Below are 17,081 nucleotides of genomic sequence, written 5' to 3'. Positions count from 1 at the left end.
GGAGGGTTCAGATAGTGGCTAAGAGGTCTCCAACAGCTCATCAGGCAGTGGGGTGAAGATCCATCTAGTATGCTTTATCTGGGCAGATTTCATTTCCCGTTGGAGGAAAAGGAAGAGATCTTGGTGTTTCTCTGCTGTTTTTTCCCTTTCAGACAGATCAGAAATCAGATCCCATCGGATAAACCCAGTTGAAAAGAAAGTGGCAGGGGCTGACACAAAGAGAAGGTTCTCTTGCCAAAGACATAGGAAGAACCCAGAGAGATCCTCCCCCGGCACAGGCGGGAAAAGGGGGTTCATGTGGGCCTCACTTTCCCCAAGGACCTTGCTTCAGACGTTTAATAATATTTCCAAATGAGGTTTTTTATACAGTGATTATATCATTATTTTTTGCATGTGGTTAAAAGCGACAAATTGTGAAACATACACTTGAAGACCTCACACTTCTCATCCGGAAAGCGGCAGCTCTTCATGGTTTCAGGCAGGGGCAACCTAACCAAAGGGAAGTGGCTCAGACCTCACTTGACCTCTGAGAGGCCCAGAAGGCAGTCACCCGAGGGCAGGGGACAGAGAGGAGCAGGAGAGAGGGAGGGGAGGTGGGGAAGGGAGAGAAGCCGGAGAGAGCCTGGAGAAGGGGGGCGGGGGAGTCAGGAGGGCGAGAAAGAGGACGCGCGGAGGGAGGAAGAGGAGAGGGGGAGAGGGCGAGCGGGGGGAGAGGGCGAGGTGACCGCGGGTATCAGTGAGGGGCCAATTGTCAGGCTTCTATCTGCGCGATGATTGATGGGAGCCTGGGTTTTCCTGTCAGCCTGTCACGGCGCAGGAATGTTTAATGTTCTCATTATTGGTTACGCTGTTGTGTATATTTCTCTGTCAGCACCGCGGACCCAGCTGAACTGGCAGAGCACTTCAAAGGCCTGCGGGTCATTCATCATCCCCACGACGCTCCGGCAAATGCTCAGCTTCAGCCCCGCGCCGGGGATTTGTTATGACTTGCGAGCCGGCTGACAGACAGGGCCGCGGCCGCGGGAGGGGCCGCGGGAGGGAGGCGCGCAGCCCTGCCCGTGGCTCGGGGCCCGCGGCAGCGCCCAGCGCCGGGACCGGACCCGGCGACTCCCGGGGGCGGGCGGGGCGGACCGGCCCGGGGGACCTCCCCCGGGGGGGGCGGGGCGCACCCCAGCTGGGGACCCAGGCCCCCCCCTCCCCCCACACACACCCCGACTCTCCCCGAAAGCCCAGCCGGCGCCCTCTCCCTCCAGGCCCACCCTCCTCCTCTCGGCTGGCGGTGGCGTCTCCAAAAGTTGTGCTGAAAATCCAGAGGTTGGGGGGAAAAAAGCGAAACTTGCAACCGTCCGGGGCCCGGGGAGGGGTGAGGGGAGAGCAGAATATCGGAGCTTTGTTTCCTTTCCCAGGCCGTGACATGATTAATCGTTTTCTTCTGATCTAATTTTGGAACATGAAAAACAGCACATTTGTCTTGAAGAAAAATGATGTGCCGAACTGCGCAGATGGAAATTTCGAGCAATGAGAAAGATTAAAGTGAAACCCCACTCCTTAGACCTAATCATGAGTTGTAGATTATTCTGTCGGCCCAGCCAGATGGTAGCTCTGATTCCACAGCCCCTTCTTATATTAATGAATACTAGACTGTTATATTTGACTTAGGTAAGTGAAATGTCTATCAGAGCTAATGGACTGCCAGCCAGCATAACACATGTTGTACCGCTAAGGGTCCTTGCTGCATTTTTCATGTTTTATACTAATGTAGAACATTTTGTTTCCTACTGTTTTTCATCATTGTCACTGTTTGCTAAATATTTTCACATGGAAGTGGGGGAGAGGGAGACAAAGTCAGGAGGAAAAAGAACCCCCCTCCAAACTTGTGTCCAAAGCTAATTTCCTCCCGTTGGGCTTGGCTATAACTCTACAAGTAAAACAGTCACCCCGAGCAATGCGTACAGGAACTCAATAGTAACGTGATTAAGTTCCTAGTCAACAAGACTACACTCGACTGTATGTTAACAAACCTAATTATAGCCCCGTGGTGATAAATTGGGCCAGGGCCCTTGCTGCACATCTCTGAACTCATGTCTCCAAGAGCAGCTTGACCCTCTTGTCCCAGTGGAGAGGATTGTCCTGGAGAGGTGTCCCAGGCTCCGCTTGGGGGAGGAGCTGTTCCTCCCTGACCCCTGTTGTCTAGCCCCTGGGGAAGGTGGGCAGATGCCAGGAAATACTGCAGAGCAGAAGGTCAGAGGTCTGAGAAACTGGGCAGTAGGCTTTCCAGGCTGAGGCTGGGAGGGCTTTGGGAGCTGTTGGCCCCATCTGTGTGGTGTTCCCAGCTGCTGGTTCCAAGCAGGCCTGGGGGCTCGGCCCCTTCTGGGCCCAGTAGAGGGTGGCTCAGGCCCTTTACCTTCTTGTCCATACACTGGAAAGGCCCTGAAGAGCTAGCTGTGCAAAAGGTACTCCTCTTACTTGTTTGAAGGACCCAAGCCTGGGTCGGGATGGTGTCCTGGAGAAAATGAGTCCCAGAGATGGAATCTGAAAGGTGTCTGGGGTCAGATAAGATGGAGGCAGTTGAGGGACGTCTTCAAGGGGTGATGTCTTGAGAAAAAAAAATGGAAAGAAATATATAGACAGGGAAGAGAGACCTAGACATGAAAACATATGGAGAGAGATGGAAGGAAGAGATGAACACAGAGAGAGAGAGACATAGACACAAAGAAATGCAAATACAAACAGAATAGATGGCTTGTGAACTCAGAGAAACACTTCTTGCTTCAGCCAAAATGAGTTCCCTAAAAAGTGAATCAGACCGCTGCTTAAAAATTCTCTCTTGGCTGTGATTCCCACAGGAGTCAGTTCAAATGTCTTGGCTGGGAATAGAGATTGTTTTCCATTTGCTCTGGCCTCTTCTCTCACCTTGAACCCTGCACTTCTGGGTATGAACCTCCACATGAGCCTTCTCCGGGTCCCCAAGAATGTCAGGCTCTTTCAGAACAATGTGCTTTTGTCTGTGTTTATCTCTATCCCACTTCCTTGCATTCTTTCTCTGGCAAACTCCTACTTATCCTTCAAGATCCAGCTCCCATGTCCTCCTCTGCCACATTTTCCTGACATTCCCTAGGAGGCATTATTTCACCCACACCCCCCTCCCCCGCCGCCAATAGCATTTTGTCCATATACCTGTGTCCAGGCTGTATTGAAAAATGTCTATGTTTGCAGATATCTCCCTCTATACCTCCCTTCCTCTATAACTATGCTTTTGTTCATTCATTTGTCCACTTATTTAAGAAATATGTATTGAGAACCTACTATGTGCCAGGTATTGTTCTAGGCTCTGGGGATTCATCAATGCACAAAATTCCCTACCCTCTTAGAGCTGACGTTTTGGTAGCTATATGTGTGGGTATATTAGTGAGGATTTTTCCATAGTGAGAAACAGAGAATCACTTAGGCTAGCTCTCGTAGCAGGGGCTGTTGTAAGGATGTGGAAATAAGGACACAAAAATCTTCTGGAGACCCAGGAGATAGCTGTATAGCTGAGCCTCTTAACTTTTGTAACTCATAACTGGCTCATTCATGGCCCCTTCCAGCCCCCTAATGCCACTTTTTAAACTTTTTGTGGTATAATATCCTCACAGAAATGTATGTGTAGCATTAGAATATAGCTCAATAAATTTTCACTAACTAATCCTCAATGAGCTCAAGACAGAACATTCTGTACTCTGGCACTGCCCCATCACCTCTGGTTCCCCCTTTTGTTTAATTTTTTTTTTTCCGGCAGCAATTTACATTTTATCTTACATGATAGCAGTTTTCAAAGAAAAAAAAAATAAAAGGTCATCACAACAAAGAAAAACAATACATTTACAAAGTCATGTCTGTAAACTTCAAGGCTAGTTTAGAGCTGAGGTAATGCTGTTTTAGCTTTGTGGCTAAAGTAACAAAGTCCTTTAATTTAAAAAAGGTATCTGATTCTCTCTTCTCTCTTTATTTATTCATCTATTTATTTTGTTTATACCAGTGCATTACAAGACCACGAGACAGTGGAACGGCAGTTTTATTTATTTTAAATGAAATTCCCATCCCAACTTTTGTCCGCTATTAACTATGACATTTTGATTTCTGTTTTCAGTGAGTTTGGGCTTTTTTGAACAGCTTTATTGAGATAAAATTTACATACCATAAAATCACCCATTATTACAATCAACAATTGTAACAATCCGATGATTTTTAAGTAAACTTATAATGGAGTTGTGCAGCCATGATCACAATCCAGGTGTAGAACATTTCCATCACCCCCACCCCCCACCACCGCCAAATTTTCTTGGGCCATTTTTAATCACTTCTGGGTTCTAGCCCTAGTCCTAGGCAACCAGGTTTTAGATTTAGGCCTGTGATCCATTTTAAAAATATATAACAACTCTTTTGACATATAACTTACATGCCATAAAGTCCATTTTTTGAAAAGGTAAAATTCAGTGGCTTTAAAATATATTAACAAAGTTGTATAAATGTCACCACTACCTAATTCCAGAACGTTTCATGACTCACCCCCAGCCCCCCCAAAAAAAACTAAAACACCATACCCATTAGTAGTCACTCCCCATTCCTCCCTCCACCTAGTTGTTGGAAATCACTAATCTACATTTTGTCTCTTTGAATGTGCCTACTATAGATATTCAACATAAATGGGATCATATGAGGCTTTTCGTGTCTGGCTTCTTTCACTCAGGATCATATTTTTAAAGATTCATCCATGTTCTAGCATGTGTGAGAACTTCATTCCTTTTTATGGCCAAACAATATTCCACTATATGGATTTACAACATTTTGTTTTTCCATTTCTCACTGATGGACATTTGGGTTGTTTCCACTTTTTGGCAGTTACGAATAATGCTGCTATGAAGATTCATGTACAAGTTTTTGTGTTTATAGATGTTTTCAGTTTTCTTGGATGTATATCTAGGAGTAAGTAGGATTGCTAGGTCATATGCTAACTCTGCGTTTAACTTTTTGATTGTGATTCATTTGAAGTTAATTTTTGTGTGTGGTGTGAGGTAAGAGTCTAAGTTTATTTCTTTTGCATGTGGGTATCCAATTGTCCCGGCATAACTTAAAAAAAATCATGAATTAGCACTGGATTTTGTCAAATCCTTTTTTTACATCTACCGAATGAGGTACTGAAATTTCCAGTTATTACTGTTAAGTTGTCTGTTTCTCCTTGAAATTATCATATGTTTTGTCCTTTATTCTTTTAGTATGGTGTACTATATTAATTAATCTTCAAATATTAAACCAACCTTATATTTCTATGATAAATACCTCTTAGTAATGGTGTTGTTTTTTTTTCTAAGATTTTTTTTTTGATGTGGGTCATTTTTTTAAAATGTCTTTATTGAATTTGTTACAATGTTGCTTCTGTTTTTTTATATTTTGTTTCTTAGGTCACAAGGCATGAGGGATCTTAGCTCCCTGACCAGGGATCGAACCTACACCCTCTGTATTGGAAGGTAAAGTCTTAATCACTGGACTGTCAGGGACGTCCCAGTAATGGTGTTTAATCATTTATATATGTTGCTGAATTTAGTTTGCTAACGTTTTGTTAAGGATTCTTTCATCTACGTTCATGAAGGATATTGGTTTTCTTTTTGTATGATATCTTTGTCTAGCTTAGCTTTCTGGGTAAATCTAAGCCTCATAGAATGAGTTGGGAAGTATTTCCTCCTCTACTATTTCCTGAATTTTTGAAGAATTGGTACTATTTCTTTTTAAAATATTTAATATTTGATTTACTAGTAAATCCATCTGGGTGTAGGCTTTTCTTTGTGGGAAGATTTTGTTTGTTTGTTTCTGTGACTGAGCCATGCGGAATGCAGGATCCTAGTTCCCTGACCGGGGATCAAATCTGTGCCCCCTGCAGTGGAAGCTGAGAGTCTTAACTATTGGACCGCTAGGGGAGTCCCTGTGGGAAAATTTTCAATTACTCTTTGACTTTCATTTTTCATCATAACTTTATTCAGATTTTCAATTCTTTTTGAGTCAGTTTTGGTAATTTGTGTACTTCTAAGAATTTTTCCATTTTATCTCAGTTGTCTAACTTGATGGTGTAAAGTTGTTCATGTTTTCTCTTATAAGCATTTTAATTTTTATAGTGTTAGCAATGATATACCTTCTTTATTCTTGATTTGGGTAATTTGTATTTTCTCTCTCATCTTCTAGGTAATCTGGCTAAGGGTTTGCCAATTTAGTTTACTTTTTCAAAGAACCAGTTTTTGGCTTCACTGATTTTCTCTACTTTCTCTTTCATTGATTTTTGCTCTAAGGGTGTTGTTTAATGTACATAGGTTGGTGTTTGTTTGTTTGTTTTTGCATTTGTCCGTATTTCTTTCTGTTATGGATCTTTAATTTACTCTTGTGGTGACAGAACATACTTAATATGATTGCAATCTTTTAAAAGTTATAAAGAACTGTATTGTGGCCCGGAATATGGTTTATGCTGGAAAATATTCCACATGTCCTTGAAAAGAATGTATATACTGCAGTCTTTGGGTGGAGTGTTGTATAAAATGTCAGTTCAAGTTGATTGATAGTGTTATTCAATTCTTATATGTCCTTTCTGACTTTCTGTCTGGTTGTTCTATCAGTTGTTGAGAGTGGGATGTTGAAATCTCCAATTATTATTGTTGAATTGTCTGTTTCTCCTTTCAGTTACTTTAGTTTTTGCTTTATGTATTTTGCGGCTCTCTTGTTAGGTGCACATACATTTATAATTGTTACTTCCTGATATATTAACTCTTTTATCATGATAAAATTTCCCCACTTTATCTCTAGTGATAGTTCTTATCTTAAACTTTATTTTGTCTGATATTAATATAGCCACTCCAGCTCTTCTATGATTACTATTTGCCTGAAATATTTTTTCCCATCTTTTTACTTCAACCTACTTATGTCTTTGAATCTATGGTCTCAGCATAGATTGTTGATTGCACTTGGTTTGGTCTGTCGCAACTCAAGTTGACTACATTCGGTTTGGTCTGGCTTTTTTATCCAGTTTGACAATCTCTGATTTTGAATGGGGTTTTTACTTCAGTCCCTTCTAATGTAATTATTGATATGGCTGGATTTACACATGCCATTCTTCTATTTGTTTTCTATTTGTTTCATGTCTTTTTTTATTTTACTGTTCTTCCTTTACTGCCCTATTTTATGTTAAATAATTATATATTTAGTTAAACAGTAAATATTTTATTTTTTCTCATGTTTTCTTACTGTATTATTTCCTCAGTGGTTGCTCTAAAGATTATAGTATGCATTTTAACTTATTTCAATCCATTTCAGAATATTACTACCTTAATTCTGGTAAAATATAGAAACTTTGTTCTAATCTCCTTTCATTCTCCTCTCCTTTGTGCTATTATTGTTATATATATAATTGTTATATATATTACATCTATATGTGTTATAAATTCAACAATACTGAGTTATAATATTTGTTATTAAAATCTTGTGTTTTGTTAAAGAAATTAAGAAAAGAAATGAGAAAAAAATATACAGAGTCTTTTATATTTACTCATATTTATCATTTTTGGCATTCTTTATTCCTTTTTGTGGATTTGAGTTATCCATGGAGGTCACTTTCTTTTAGTCTGGAGGACTTCACTTAGTATTTCTTGAAGACAGGCATGGCAGCAAGAAATATTCTGAGTCTGTTTATCTGGGACTGTTTTTACTTTACCTTTATATTTGAAGGATTATTTTAACTGGATACAGAATTCTTGATTGAACTTTTTTTCTTCTTTTAGTATTTTGAATATGTTAATCCTTTGCTTTCTAACCTTCATTGTTTCTGATGAGAAATCAGCCATTAATTGTATTGTTGTTGGAATTCCCTGGATGTCCAATGGTTAGGACTCCTTGCTGTCACTGCCAAGGGCCCAGGTTCAGTCCCTGACCAGGGAAATAAAATCCTACAAGCTGTGTGGCATGGCCAAAAAAAACCGAAAAAAAAAAAAATTGTATTGTTGTTCTCTTATATGTGATGAGTTGTTTTTCACTTGCTGCTTTCAGAATTTTCTCTTTGTCATAGTCTTAGTCTTTGTCTTTCAACAATTTGACAATGTGGATCCAGCTGTGAACCTCTTTGTATTGATCCAATTTAGGATTAATGAGCTTCTTGGATATGCAGATTAATATTTTTATTACCTTTAGGAAGGTTTTGGCCATTATATCTTTAAATAATTTTTATACCCCTTTCACTTTCTAAGATAACCGCTACAGATTTGTTGGTACCCTTAACATTGCCTCACATCTCTGCATGTGCGTACAGGCTCTGTTGGACAGGGATGTGTGGGCATCTCTGGCCCTCTTTGGTCTCTGCTGTACATGCACACAGTCCCTGGTCAACCCAGGATATGTGGGAAGCTTATCAAGTCCCTTATGGCTGTCTTACCTCCTGAAACTTCTTGGTAAGTTCCTAGCTAGTCCACCAGTCCTTTGCTTGTCTGAACCAAGTCTAAAACCTCAGATTAATGGAGAGGATGGCACTCCTTGTTTGCTAGCCACTGAGATTATCTCTTCAATTGATAACGCTCCAAATAAAGTGCACCCCTCCAGCATCAGTGGTGAAGCTACTGGTTTTCATGGCACTGATAGAGCTGAGGGAAGGAGAATGGGGTATGAGCAGCCATAGACTCAAGGTATTCTTACCCAAAGCTTGGTAGTTATTTTTTTTTTATTTGTTTGTTTGTTTTGTAGTTTTAATAAATAAATTTTTCTCAGTTGTTGTATGCCTTTGGCAGGATTCCAGAGTGTGAAATGTTTTGTTTGTTTGCTTGCTTGGCTTGGTTTGGTTTTTGTTTCTACTAATTGACCTCCATTTAAATATTTTTTTAATTTTCTCTATGAACCATATAGACTTATGCCCTCAATACAATAAACCCTTGTAACTTGTATGCTACTCTCCAACATGTCCACCAGTTGTGTTGTCTACTTACTAGAAATTATTTGTATGTGTTCCTAAGCCTGTTTATGTCAGTTTTACTTGAATTTTTATTACCTTATTTATTTAAATATAACATGAACTAATAAAATCCGACTATAAAAATACATTTAAAAAAATTTTAACTAAATTGAGTGTTTTTGAAAGACTTGATAAAGACAAGTAGCAAACATTTTATGTTAAATTGGGTATGCATGTAACAGCTGGAGAACATTGGAGGGGAAAAAAAATCACAAATATCCAGAAGGAATCTCCATCTGTGAAGGATTCTGCTTAAATTGTTGTACTCACAGTGTAAAAGAGACAGAGATGCTAAAATTATCTGACAAATTTTAAAGCAACCATAATAAAAATACTTCAACAAGCAACTACAAATGTATTTGAAACAAACAAAAAATAGAAAGCTTCAGTAAAGAAATGGAAGATAAAAATGAAGATATTAGAACTAAAGAATACAATAATGAAAATTAAAAGCTCAGGGAATGGGATCAACACTGGAATGGAAGGCAGAGCGAAGAATCAAGTGAACCAGAAACTAAAACTTTAGAAATTAACCAATCTAAATGAGAACAAGAGCAAGAAGGAAAAAAAAGAAAGAAAGAACAGAGCCTCAGAGACATGTAGGACTATAACAAAAGATCTAACACTTGGATGTCAGAGTCCAGGAAGGAGAGGAGAAAGAGGGTGGGGCTGAAAATGTATGAGAAGAAGTAGTGATGGAAACCTTTCCAAACTTGTCAAGAGACATAAACCTAATTCAAGAAGCTGGGTGAACCCATTACAGGATAAACTCAAAGATATCTATCCTAAGATGCATCATAATTAAACTACTGAAAACTAAAAGTAAAGAAAAATTCTTGAAAGCAGATAGATAAAAATGACACTTTACCTAGAGGGGAAAACAATTTAAATTACAGTGTGTTTCTCATGAGAAACCATAGGGGCCAGAGGGGAATGGCACAATATGCTTAAGTTCTGCAAGTAAAAAACTGTCAATTCAGAGTACTATATCCAGCAAAAATATCCTTCAGGAGTGGAGAAGAAAGGAAGACATTCTCTGATTAAGGAAAAGTAAAATAATTTGTTGCCAGCAGAACTATCACAAAAGAAAGGCACGAGGAAGTTTTCCAAACAGAAAGGAAGTGATAAAGTGAGGAACTTTAGGACAAAAGGAAGAAATAACACAGTAAACAAAAATATGGGTAAATATAATAGACTTTTTCTTCTTAAATTTTCAAAAATAATGTTTGATGATTCAAGAAAATTATATCTTAGCAGTTCTAAGTGTATTATAGATAGAAGAAATGTTTAAAATAATTATAAATGGGAGAGAGTAAAGGAACACAAAGGGAGATAAGACCTCTATTCTTCACTTGAACTGGTAAAATGAAATAAATAGACTGTGATAAGTTATGTATATAAAAAGTAACACCTACAGCAACTACTAAAAAAAAAAGCTATACAAAGAGATACACTCAAAAACACTATACATAAATCAAAATGGAATTTTTAAAAAGTAAGCTACTTGATGAGGCATGGAAGAGAAAAGAGGCAAAACAGAAAGAAAAAACAGAAAGAAAAAGCAGAAAAAAAGTAGACTTAAGCCCTTGCATATCAGTAATTACATTAAATATAGATTATCTAAATACAATAATTACAAGACAAAGATGGCAGCAGGATTAAAAAAAAATGGCCCAACTATATACACTGTCTAAAAAAGAATTACCTTCAAATATAATGATACAGCCAGATTGAACATAAAAGGCTGGAAAAAGGTGTATCATGCAAGTATTAATTAAAAGAAAGCAGGAGTAACTTAGTTGAAATGGACCAATTTCAACACCAACTACCACAGTTCACCCAATATGAAATAGATATTTTGAATAGTCCTATACTATCCTGTATTAAGGATATTGAATTCATAATTTTAAAAACTCCCAAATAAGAAATTTCCAGGTCCAGATAGTTTTGCTGGATAATTCTACAAGATGTTTAAAGAAGAATTAACACTTGTTCTATTCAGTCTTTTGTAGAAAATTGAAGAGGAGGGCACACTTACCAATTCATTTCATGATATTAATATTACCTTGTTACCCAAACTTGACTATGTTCATACCAAAAAAGAAAACTACAGACCAATAACCCTCATGAATATAGATTAAAAAATCCTTTTAAAAATTAGCAAATAGAATTTAGCAGTATATCAAAAGAATAATACATCACGACTAAGTGGAGTTAATTGCAGGGATGCAAAGCTGGGTCAATATTCAAGATTCTATCAGTGCAACCTACCATATTAACAGGATAAAGAAAAAAAATCACATTATTATATCAATAATAAAAAAAAGCTTTGACAAAATTCAACACCCATTCATGGTGTTGAAACTCTCAGGAAAATAGGAACAGAGAACTTCCTCAACTTGAAAAAGAGCATCTACAAAAAATCTACAACTGACATTATAGTTAATGGTAAAAGACCTAATCTTTCCCCCTTAAGTTGACAAGGTAAAAATGTCTGCTCTAACCACGCTTGTTCAATGCAGTGCTGGAAGTTCTAGCCAGTGCAATAAGGCAAGAAAAGGAAATAACATGGCTTGCAGATTGGAAAACAAGTTGGTACTAATAAAGAAATGAAAACTTACGTTCACACAAAAACCTTTACATGAATGTTTTATAGAACTTTATGTATAACAGGCAACAAGGGGAAACAACCCAGATGTTCTTCCATGGGTGAAGGGTTAAACTGTGATCTATCCATACCATAGAATACTATTCGGTGATTAAAAGGAACAAGCTATTGATACACACCACAACCTGGATGAATCTCCAGAGAATTGTGCTAAGTGAAAAATATCCAACCCCAAAAGGCTCCATACTGAATGATTCCATTTATATACTATTCTTGAAATGAGAAAATTATAGAATGGAGAACAGATTAGTGATTACCAGGGGCTAAGGTGGGGGTAAGAACATGAGGGATGTGGGTGACTATGAAAGGATAACATAAGGGATGGAAATGTCCTATGTCTTTACTGTATCTATGTGAATATCCTCGTTATGGTATTATGGTACAGTTTTGCAAGATGTTACTATTCAGAAAAACTGGGTAAAGGGTACATGGGATCAGTCTGTATTATATGAAAACAGAGTTTAAAAACACTGGACTCTCTTAATTGTCTATATGTCTGTCAACTGTGATACTTAGAAGAATTAATGAAATAGTCTTTATTTAAAAATCTATATCATTAGGGCTTCCTAGGTGGCGCAGGGGTTAAGAATCCACCTGCCAATGCAGGGGACACGGGTTCAATCCCTGCTCCAGGAAGATCCCACATGCCGTGAAGCAACTAAGCCCATGTGCCACAGCTATTGAGCCTGCACTTTAGAGCCCATGAGCCACAACTATTGAGCCCATGTGCTGCAGCTACTGAAGCCCACGCGCCTAGAGCCTGTGCTCCACAACAAGAGAAGCCACGGCAATGAGGAGCCTGCGCACCACAATGAAGAGTAGCCCCCACTCACTGCAACCAAAGAAAGCCCACACACAGCAAAAAAAAAAAAAGACCCAACACAGCCAATTAAATAAATAAATAAATAAATAACAACAACAGCAACAACAAAATCTATATCATTATTGGTATATTCTATCAATTACTAAGGGAGATATGTTAAAAACAATCCATTATGATTGGGAAGTGTCTATTTCTCCTTTTAGGTCTGTCAATTTTTGTTTTTACATATTTTGAGACTATATTATTGCATGCATATACATTTAGAATTATTTAATCCTCTGGGTTGATTATACTTTTAATCACTATGAAGTGTCACTCAATTTCTTGTGATGCTTTTTGCCTTAAAGTCTATTTTGTCTGATTTTAGTATAGCAACACCATCTCTCTTTTCGTTAGTATTTACATAGAACTCCCCCCATTCTTTTACATAAAAATTTTTCTGTATCTTTAAAGGATGTCTCTTGTAAACGACGTCTGCAATTGTTTTTATGTAATATAATATTAAAGTTTTGACCTTTAATTGAAGTATCTTGTTCACTTACAGTTAATGTAACTACAAATATATTTGTGTTTACATCTACCATTTTATTTATTCAATATTTATCCCACATATTCTATATTCCATTTTTCCTTTCATTTCTTGCCTTTTTAAACAAATATTGTTATTATTCCATTTCTTCCCTCTATTATCTTGTTAATTAGAAATTCTTTTATTGTTATTTTTAGTAGTTATCTAAAAGCATTCAACATATATCTTTGACTTATTAAAGCCTAATATAAAATAATACTTTTAGCACTTTTCATATCATGCAAGAATTTTAATTTCATTTCCCACGTCCAATTTATATGCTATTATTTTCATATGTTTTAATTCTACATATACTTTATACCTCACATGATATTATCATTTTTCTGTAGAAACAGTATTCATTTTTTCATTTGTTATAGTTAACAGTTTGCATTTCATTTGGGGTTCTTTCCATATTTTGGATGATTTTTAAAAATTTAAGTATAGTAAACTTTATTTTTTGTTGTGTACTGTTTTATGGCTTTTGTCAAATGCAGGGACATTTCGTGACTCTCAGAGTGGCACAGAGCCACCACCAAAAACTCTTGATATAGAACAGTCTATCACCCCTGAATTCCCTTGTGCTGTCCCCTTCTAGTCAACTCTGTTCCCAACTCCAACCCCTAGAGATACACGTACACTTCTGGGTCTGACTTCTTTCACATGGAGATAAACATTTAAGATTCATGCATGTTATTGTGTGAATCAATAGATTGTTTCTTTTTATTGATGAATGTAGTATTCTATTGAATAGTTGTACTATACTTTGTTTATCCATTTGCTAACTGAAAGGCATTTGAGTTGCTTCCATTTGGGGGCAATTATGAAGAAAGCTCTGATAAACATTAATTTGCCATAAACATACACTTTTATTTCTCTTAAATACCTAGGAGTAGGATCGCTGGGTCATATGGTATATGTATGTTTAATTTTTTAAGAAACTGACAAATAGGTTTTCAAACAATTTGCATCTCCGTCAGCAACATTTGAGGCTTCCAATTACTCCACATCCTCATCATTACTTGGTATTATCAGTCAGTCTTGTTAGTTTTAGCCCTTCTAGTAGGTATGTAGTAGTATCTCATGGTAGTTTTAATTTGGTTATCCCCAATGAATAACTATGCTGAGTATATTTTAATGTGCTTATTTGCCACCCATATCATATATCTTTGGTGAAGTGTGTGTTTGGAACTTTTGGCAAGTTAGATATTGGGTTGCTTGGTTTTTTTTATTGTTCAGGTTTTAGAGTTATTTATGTATTCTGTGTACAAGTCTTTGTCAGAAATATGATTTGCAAATATTTTTTTCCAGTCCATGGCTTGCTTTTGAATTCTCTTGGCAGTGTCTTTTGCAAAGTAAGAGTTTTTAATTTTAATAAAGTTCAAATTATCAGTTTTCTTTCATGGATTATGCTTTCGTGGGGATTGTGCTTTTAGTGTCTAGAAACTCTTTACTTAATGTAGGGTCATGCAGATTTCCTCCTGTATTTCTACTAGAAGTTTTGTAATTTCACATTACACATTTAGGTTTATGATCCATTTTGAGTTAATTTGAAAAAACATTTTATTTTATTGAGATATAATTCACATACCATAAAATTTACCGTTTCAAAGTGTACAATTCAGTGGTTTTTAGTATATTCACAAGGTTATGCAGCAATCCCCACTATCTAATTCCAGAGCATTTCATCATCTGAAAAAGAAACCCCAGAACTCATTAGCAGTCCCTGCCCATTGCCCCTCCCCCAGCCTTAGGCAACCACTAATCTACTTTTTGCCTCTGTAGATTATTTCACTTAACATACTGTTCTCAAATTTCATCCATTTGGTAGCATGTATTGGTACTTCATTCCTTTTTATTGCTGAATAATGTTCCATTGTATGAATGCACACATTTTATTTATCCATTCATCATTCAGTGGACATTTGTGTTGTTTTGGCTATTGTGAATAATGCCGCTGGGAACATTCATTTACAAGCTTTTGTGTGAACGCAGACTTTCAGTTATCTTGCATATATACTTAGGAGCGGTTGAGTTAATTTTCATGTAAGATGTGAGGCATGGGTTAAGGTTCTTCTTCTTCTTCCCCTCCCCCCCTTTTTTTTTTGCATGTGGACCTCTAATTATTCCAGCACCACTTATTGAAATAATGATCCTTCCTCCATTGAATTGCCTTTGACCTTTGTTAAAAATCAGTTGAGTCTATCTTTATATTGATTTATTCCATTGATCTGTATGTCTGTCTTTTTGCTAATACCACGCTGTCTTTATTGCCATACTTTTTAAGTCTTGAATTTAGGTAGTTTAATTCCTTCAACATTGTTCTTCCTTTTCAAAATTGTCATTCTAGATCCTTTGCCTTTTTCATATACATTTTAGAATCAGCTGGTCAGTAATGATTCAAAAAAAAAGTATGCTGGGATTTTGATTGGGATTGCACTGAATCTGTAGATTAATGAGTGGGGATTGTTATCTTACCAATTTGATTCTTCCAGTCTGTAAACATGGGTTATCTTTTTATTTATTTAGGGCTTTGATTTCTTTCATCAATATTTTGTAGTTTTCAACACACAGATCCTGCGTATATTTGTTAGACTTATAACTAAGTGTTTCATTTTTGGGGTCCTATTATAAATGGTATTGCTTTTAAAATTTTGAATCCTATGTTCATCGCTGATATGTAGAAATACAGTAAAATTTTGTATATTGACCTGGTATCCTGTGCCTTTGTTAAACTCACTTATTAGCTCCAGGAGCTTTTTTTGGTAGATTATTTGGAATTTTCTATGTAGACAATGTAATAGTTACAGTTTTACATACATTTTGACCCTTCCTATTGCTCTTCATTCCTTCCTGAATATCTTCAATTTTTGTCTGGGATTGTTTTCCTTTTTGTAGGACTTTCCTTCGGTCTTTTTTATTTTTTTTTCTGATGTTGGTCTGTTGGCTAAATATTTTAATTTTTGTCTGAAAATGTCTTATTTTCATTTATTTGTAAGAATATTTTTGCTGCACTTCCCTGGTGGTGCAGTGGTTAAGAATCTGCCTGCCAATGCAGGGAACACGGGTTCAAGCCCTGGTCCAGGAAGATCCCACATGCTGCAGAGCAGCTGAGTCCGTGCGCCACAAATACTGAGATCCCACACAGCAACTACTGAAGCCTGAGAGCCTAGAGCCCGTGCTCCACAACAAGAGAAGCCACCACAATAAGAAGCCTGTGCACCACAATGAAGAGTAACCCCTGCTCTCTGCAACTATAGAAAGTCCATGAGCAGCAATGAAGCCCTAATGCAGCCAATTAAAAAAAAAGAAAAGAATATTTTTGCAAGATATGTTATTCTAACTTGACTATTATTTGCTTTCAAACTTTGAAGATATCCTTTGCTGTTCTGGCCTCCATTATTTCTATAGAGAACTCAGTTGTTGCTATTGTTATTACTTTCAAGATAATGTTCCTTTTTCTCTCTGTTTTTTAAGATTTTCTTTGCCTTGTCTGTCAGCAGTTTTATGAGGGTGAGTCAAAAATTATCCTTACTCTGGTTATATTAAAACATCTGTAAATTTTACAGCCAGAGTGCGGATAATTTTTAACTCACCCTCATACTTTGATATGGCAAAAGTGTGGATGTGGTTTTCTTGGTATTTACCCTGTCTGGGCCTCTTAGCATTTCTTAAATATATAGCTTGTGTTTTCTATTTCTTTTGAAAAATTCTTAGTCCATAATCTCTTCAAATATTGCTTTTGCTCTATGTTCTCTCTCCTCCCCTTCTGGGACAATTACACATATTTTATGCCTTTTCACTTTGTTCATATCTTTCGTTTCCTTTCTGCATTTTCTGTTTTTTCTCTCTCTGCTTCTGCTCTATTAGTAGCTAGTTTTCTAGTCCTCTCTTCAGCTGTGTTTACTTTGTGGTTAAACCTATCTATCCAGTTCTTAATTTCTATCATTGTATTTTTCAGTTTTAAAGTTTCTATTTGATTTTTTGGATAGATTCCACTTCTCCA

The 17,081-nt window shown here is 37.2% G+C and overlaps 1 long non-coding RNA gene across 4 annotated transcripts in view; it reads left to right on the top strand.

The window, feature by feature from the left end:
- LOC130853705 (uncharacterized) overlaps positions 1 to 17,081 on the top strand; it is an 87,049-nt gene that overhangs the window by 50,004 nt on the left and 19,964 nt on the right. For all 4 annotated transcript variants that reach the window (XR_009053857.1, XR_009053855.1, XR_009053858.1 and 1 more), the window contains one exon: positions 5,442 to 5,507. This is a non-coding gene — a long non-coding RNA (uncharacterized LOC130853705). The remainder of the gene's footprint in view (positions 1 to 5,441; positions 5,508 to 17,081) is intronic.

Source organism: Hippopotamus amphibius, chromosome 5, assembly GCF_030028045.1.
Source record: "Hippopotamus amphibius kiboko isolate mHipAmp2 chromosome 5, mHipAmp2.hap2, whole genome shotgun sequence".
Taxonomy (NCBI): Eukaryota; Metazoa; Chordata; class Mammalia; order Artiodactyla; family Hippopotamidae; genus Hippopotamus; species Hippopotamus amphibius.
The sequence above is the reverse complement of the archived record's forward strand: the minus strand, read 5'-3'. Positions and strand labels throughout refer to the sequence as shown.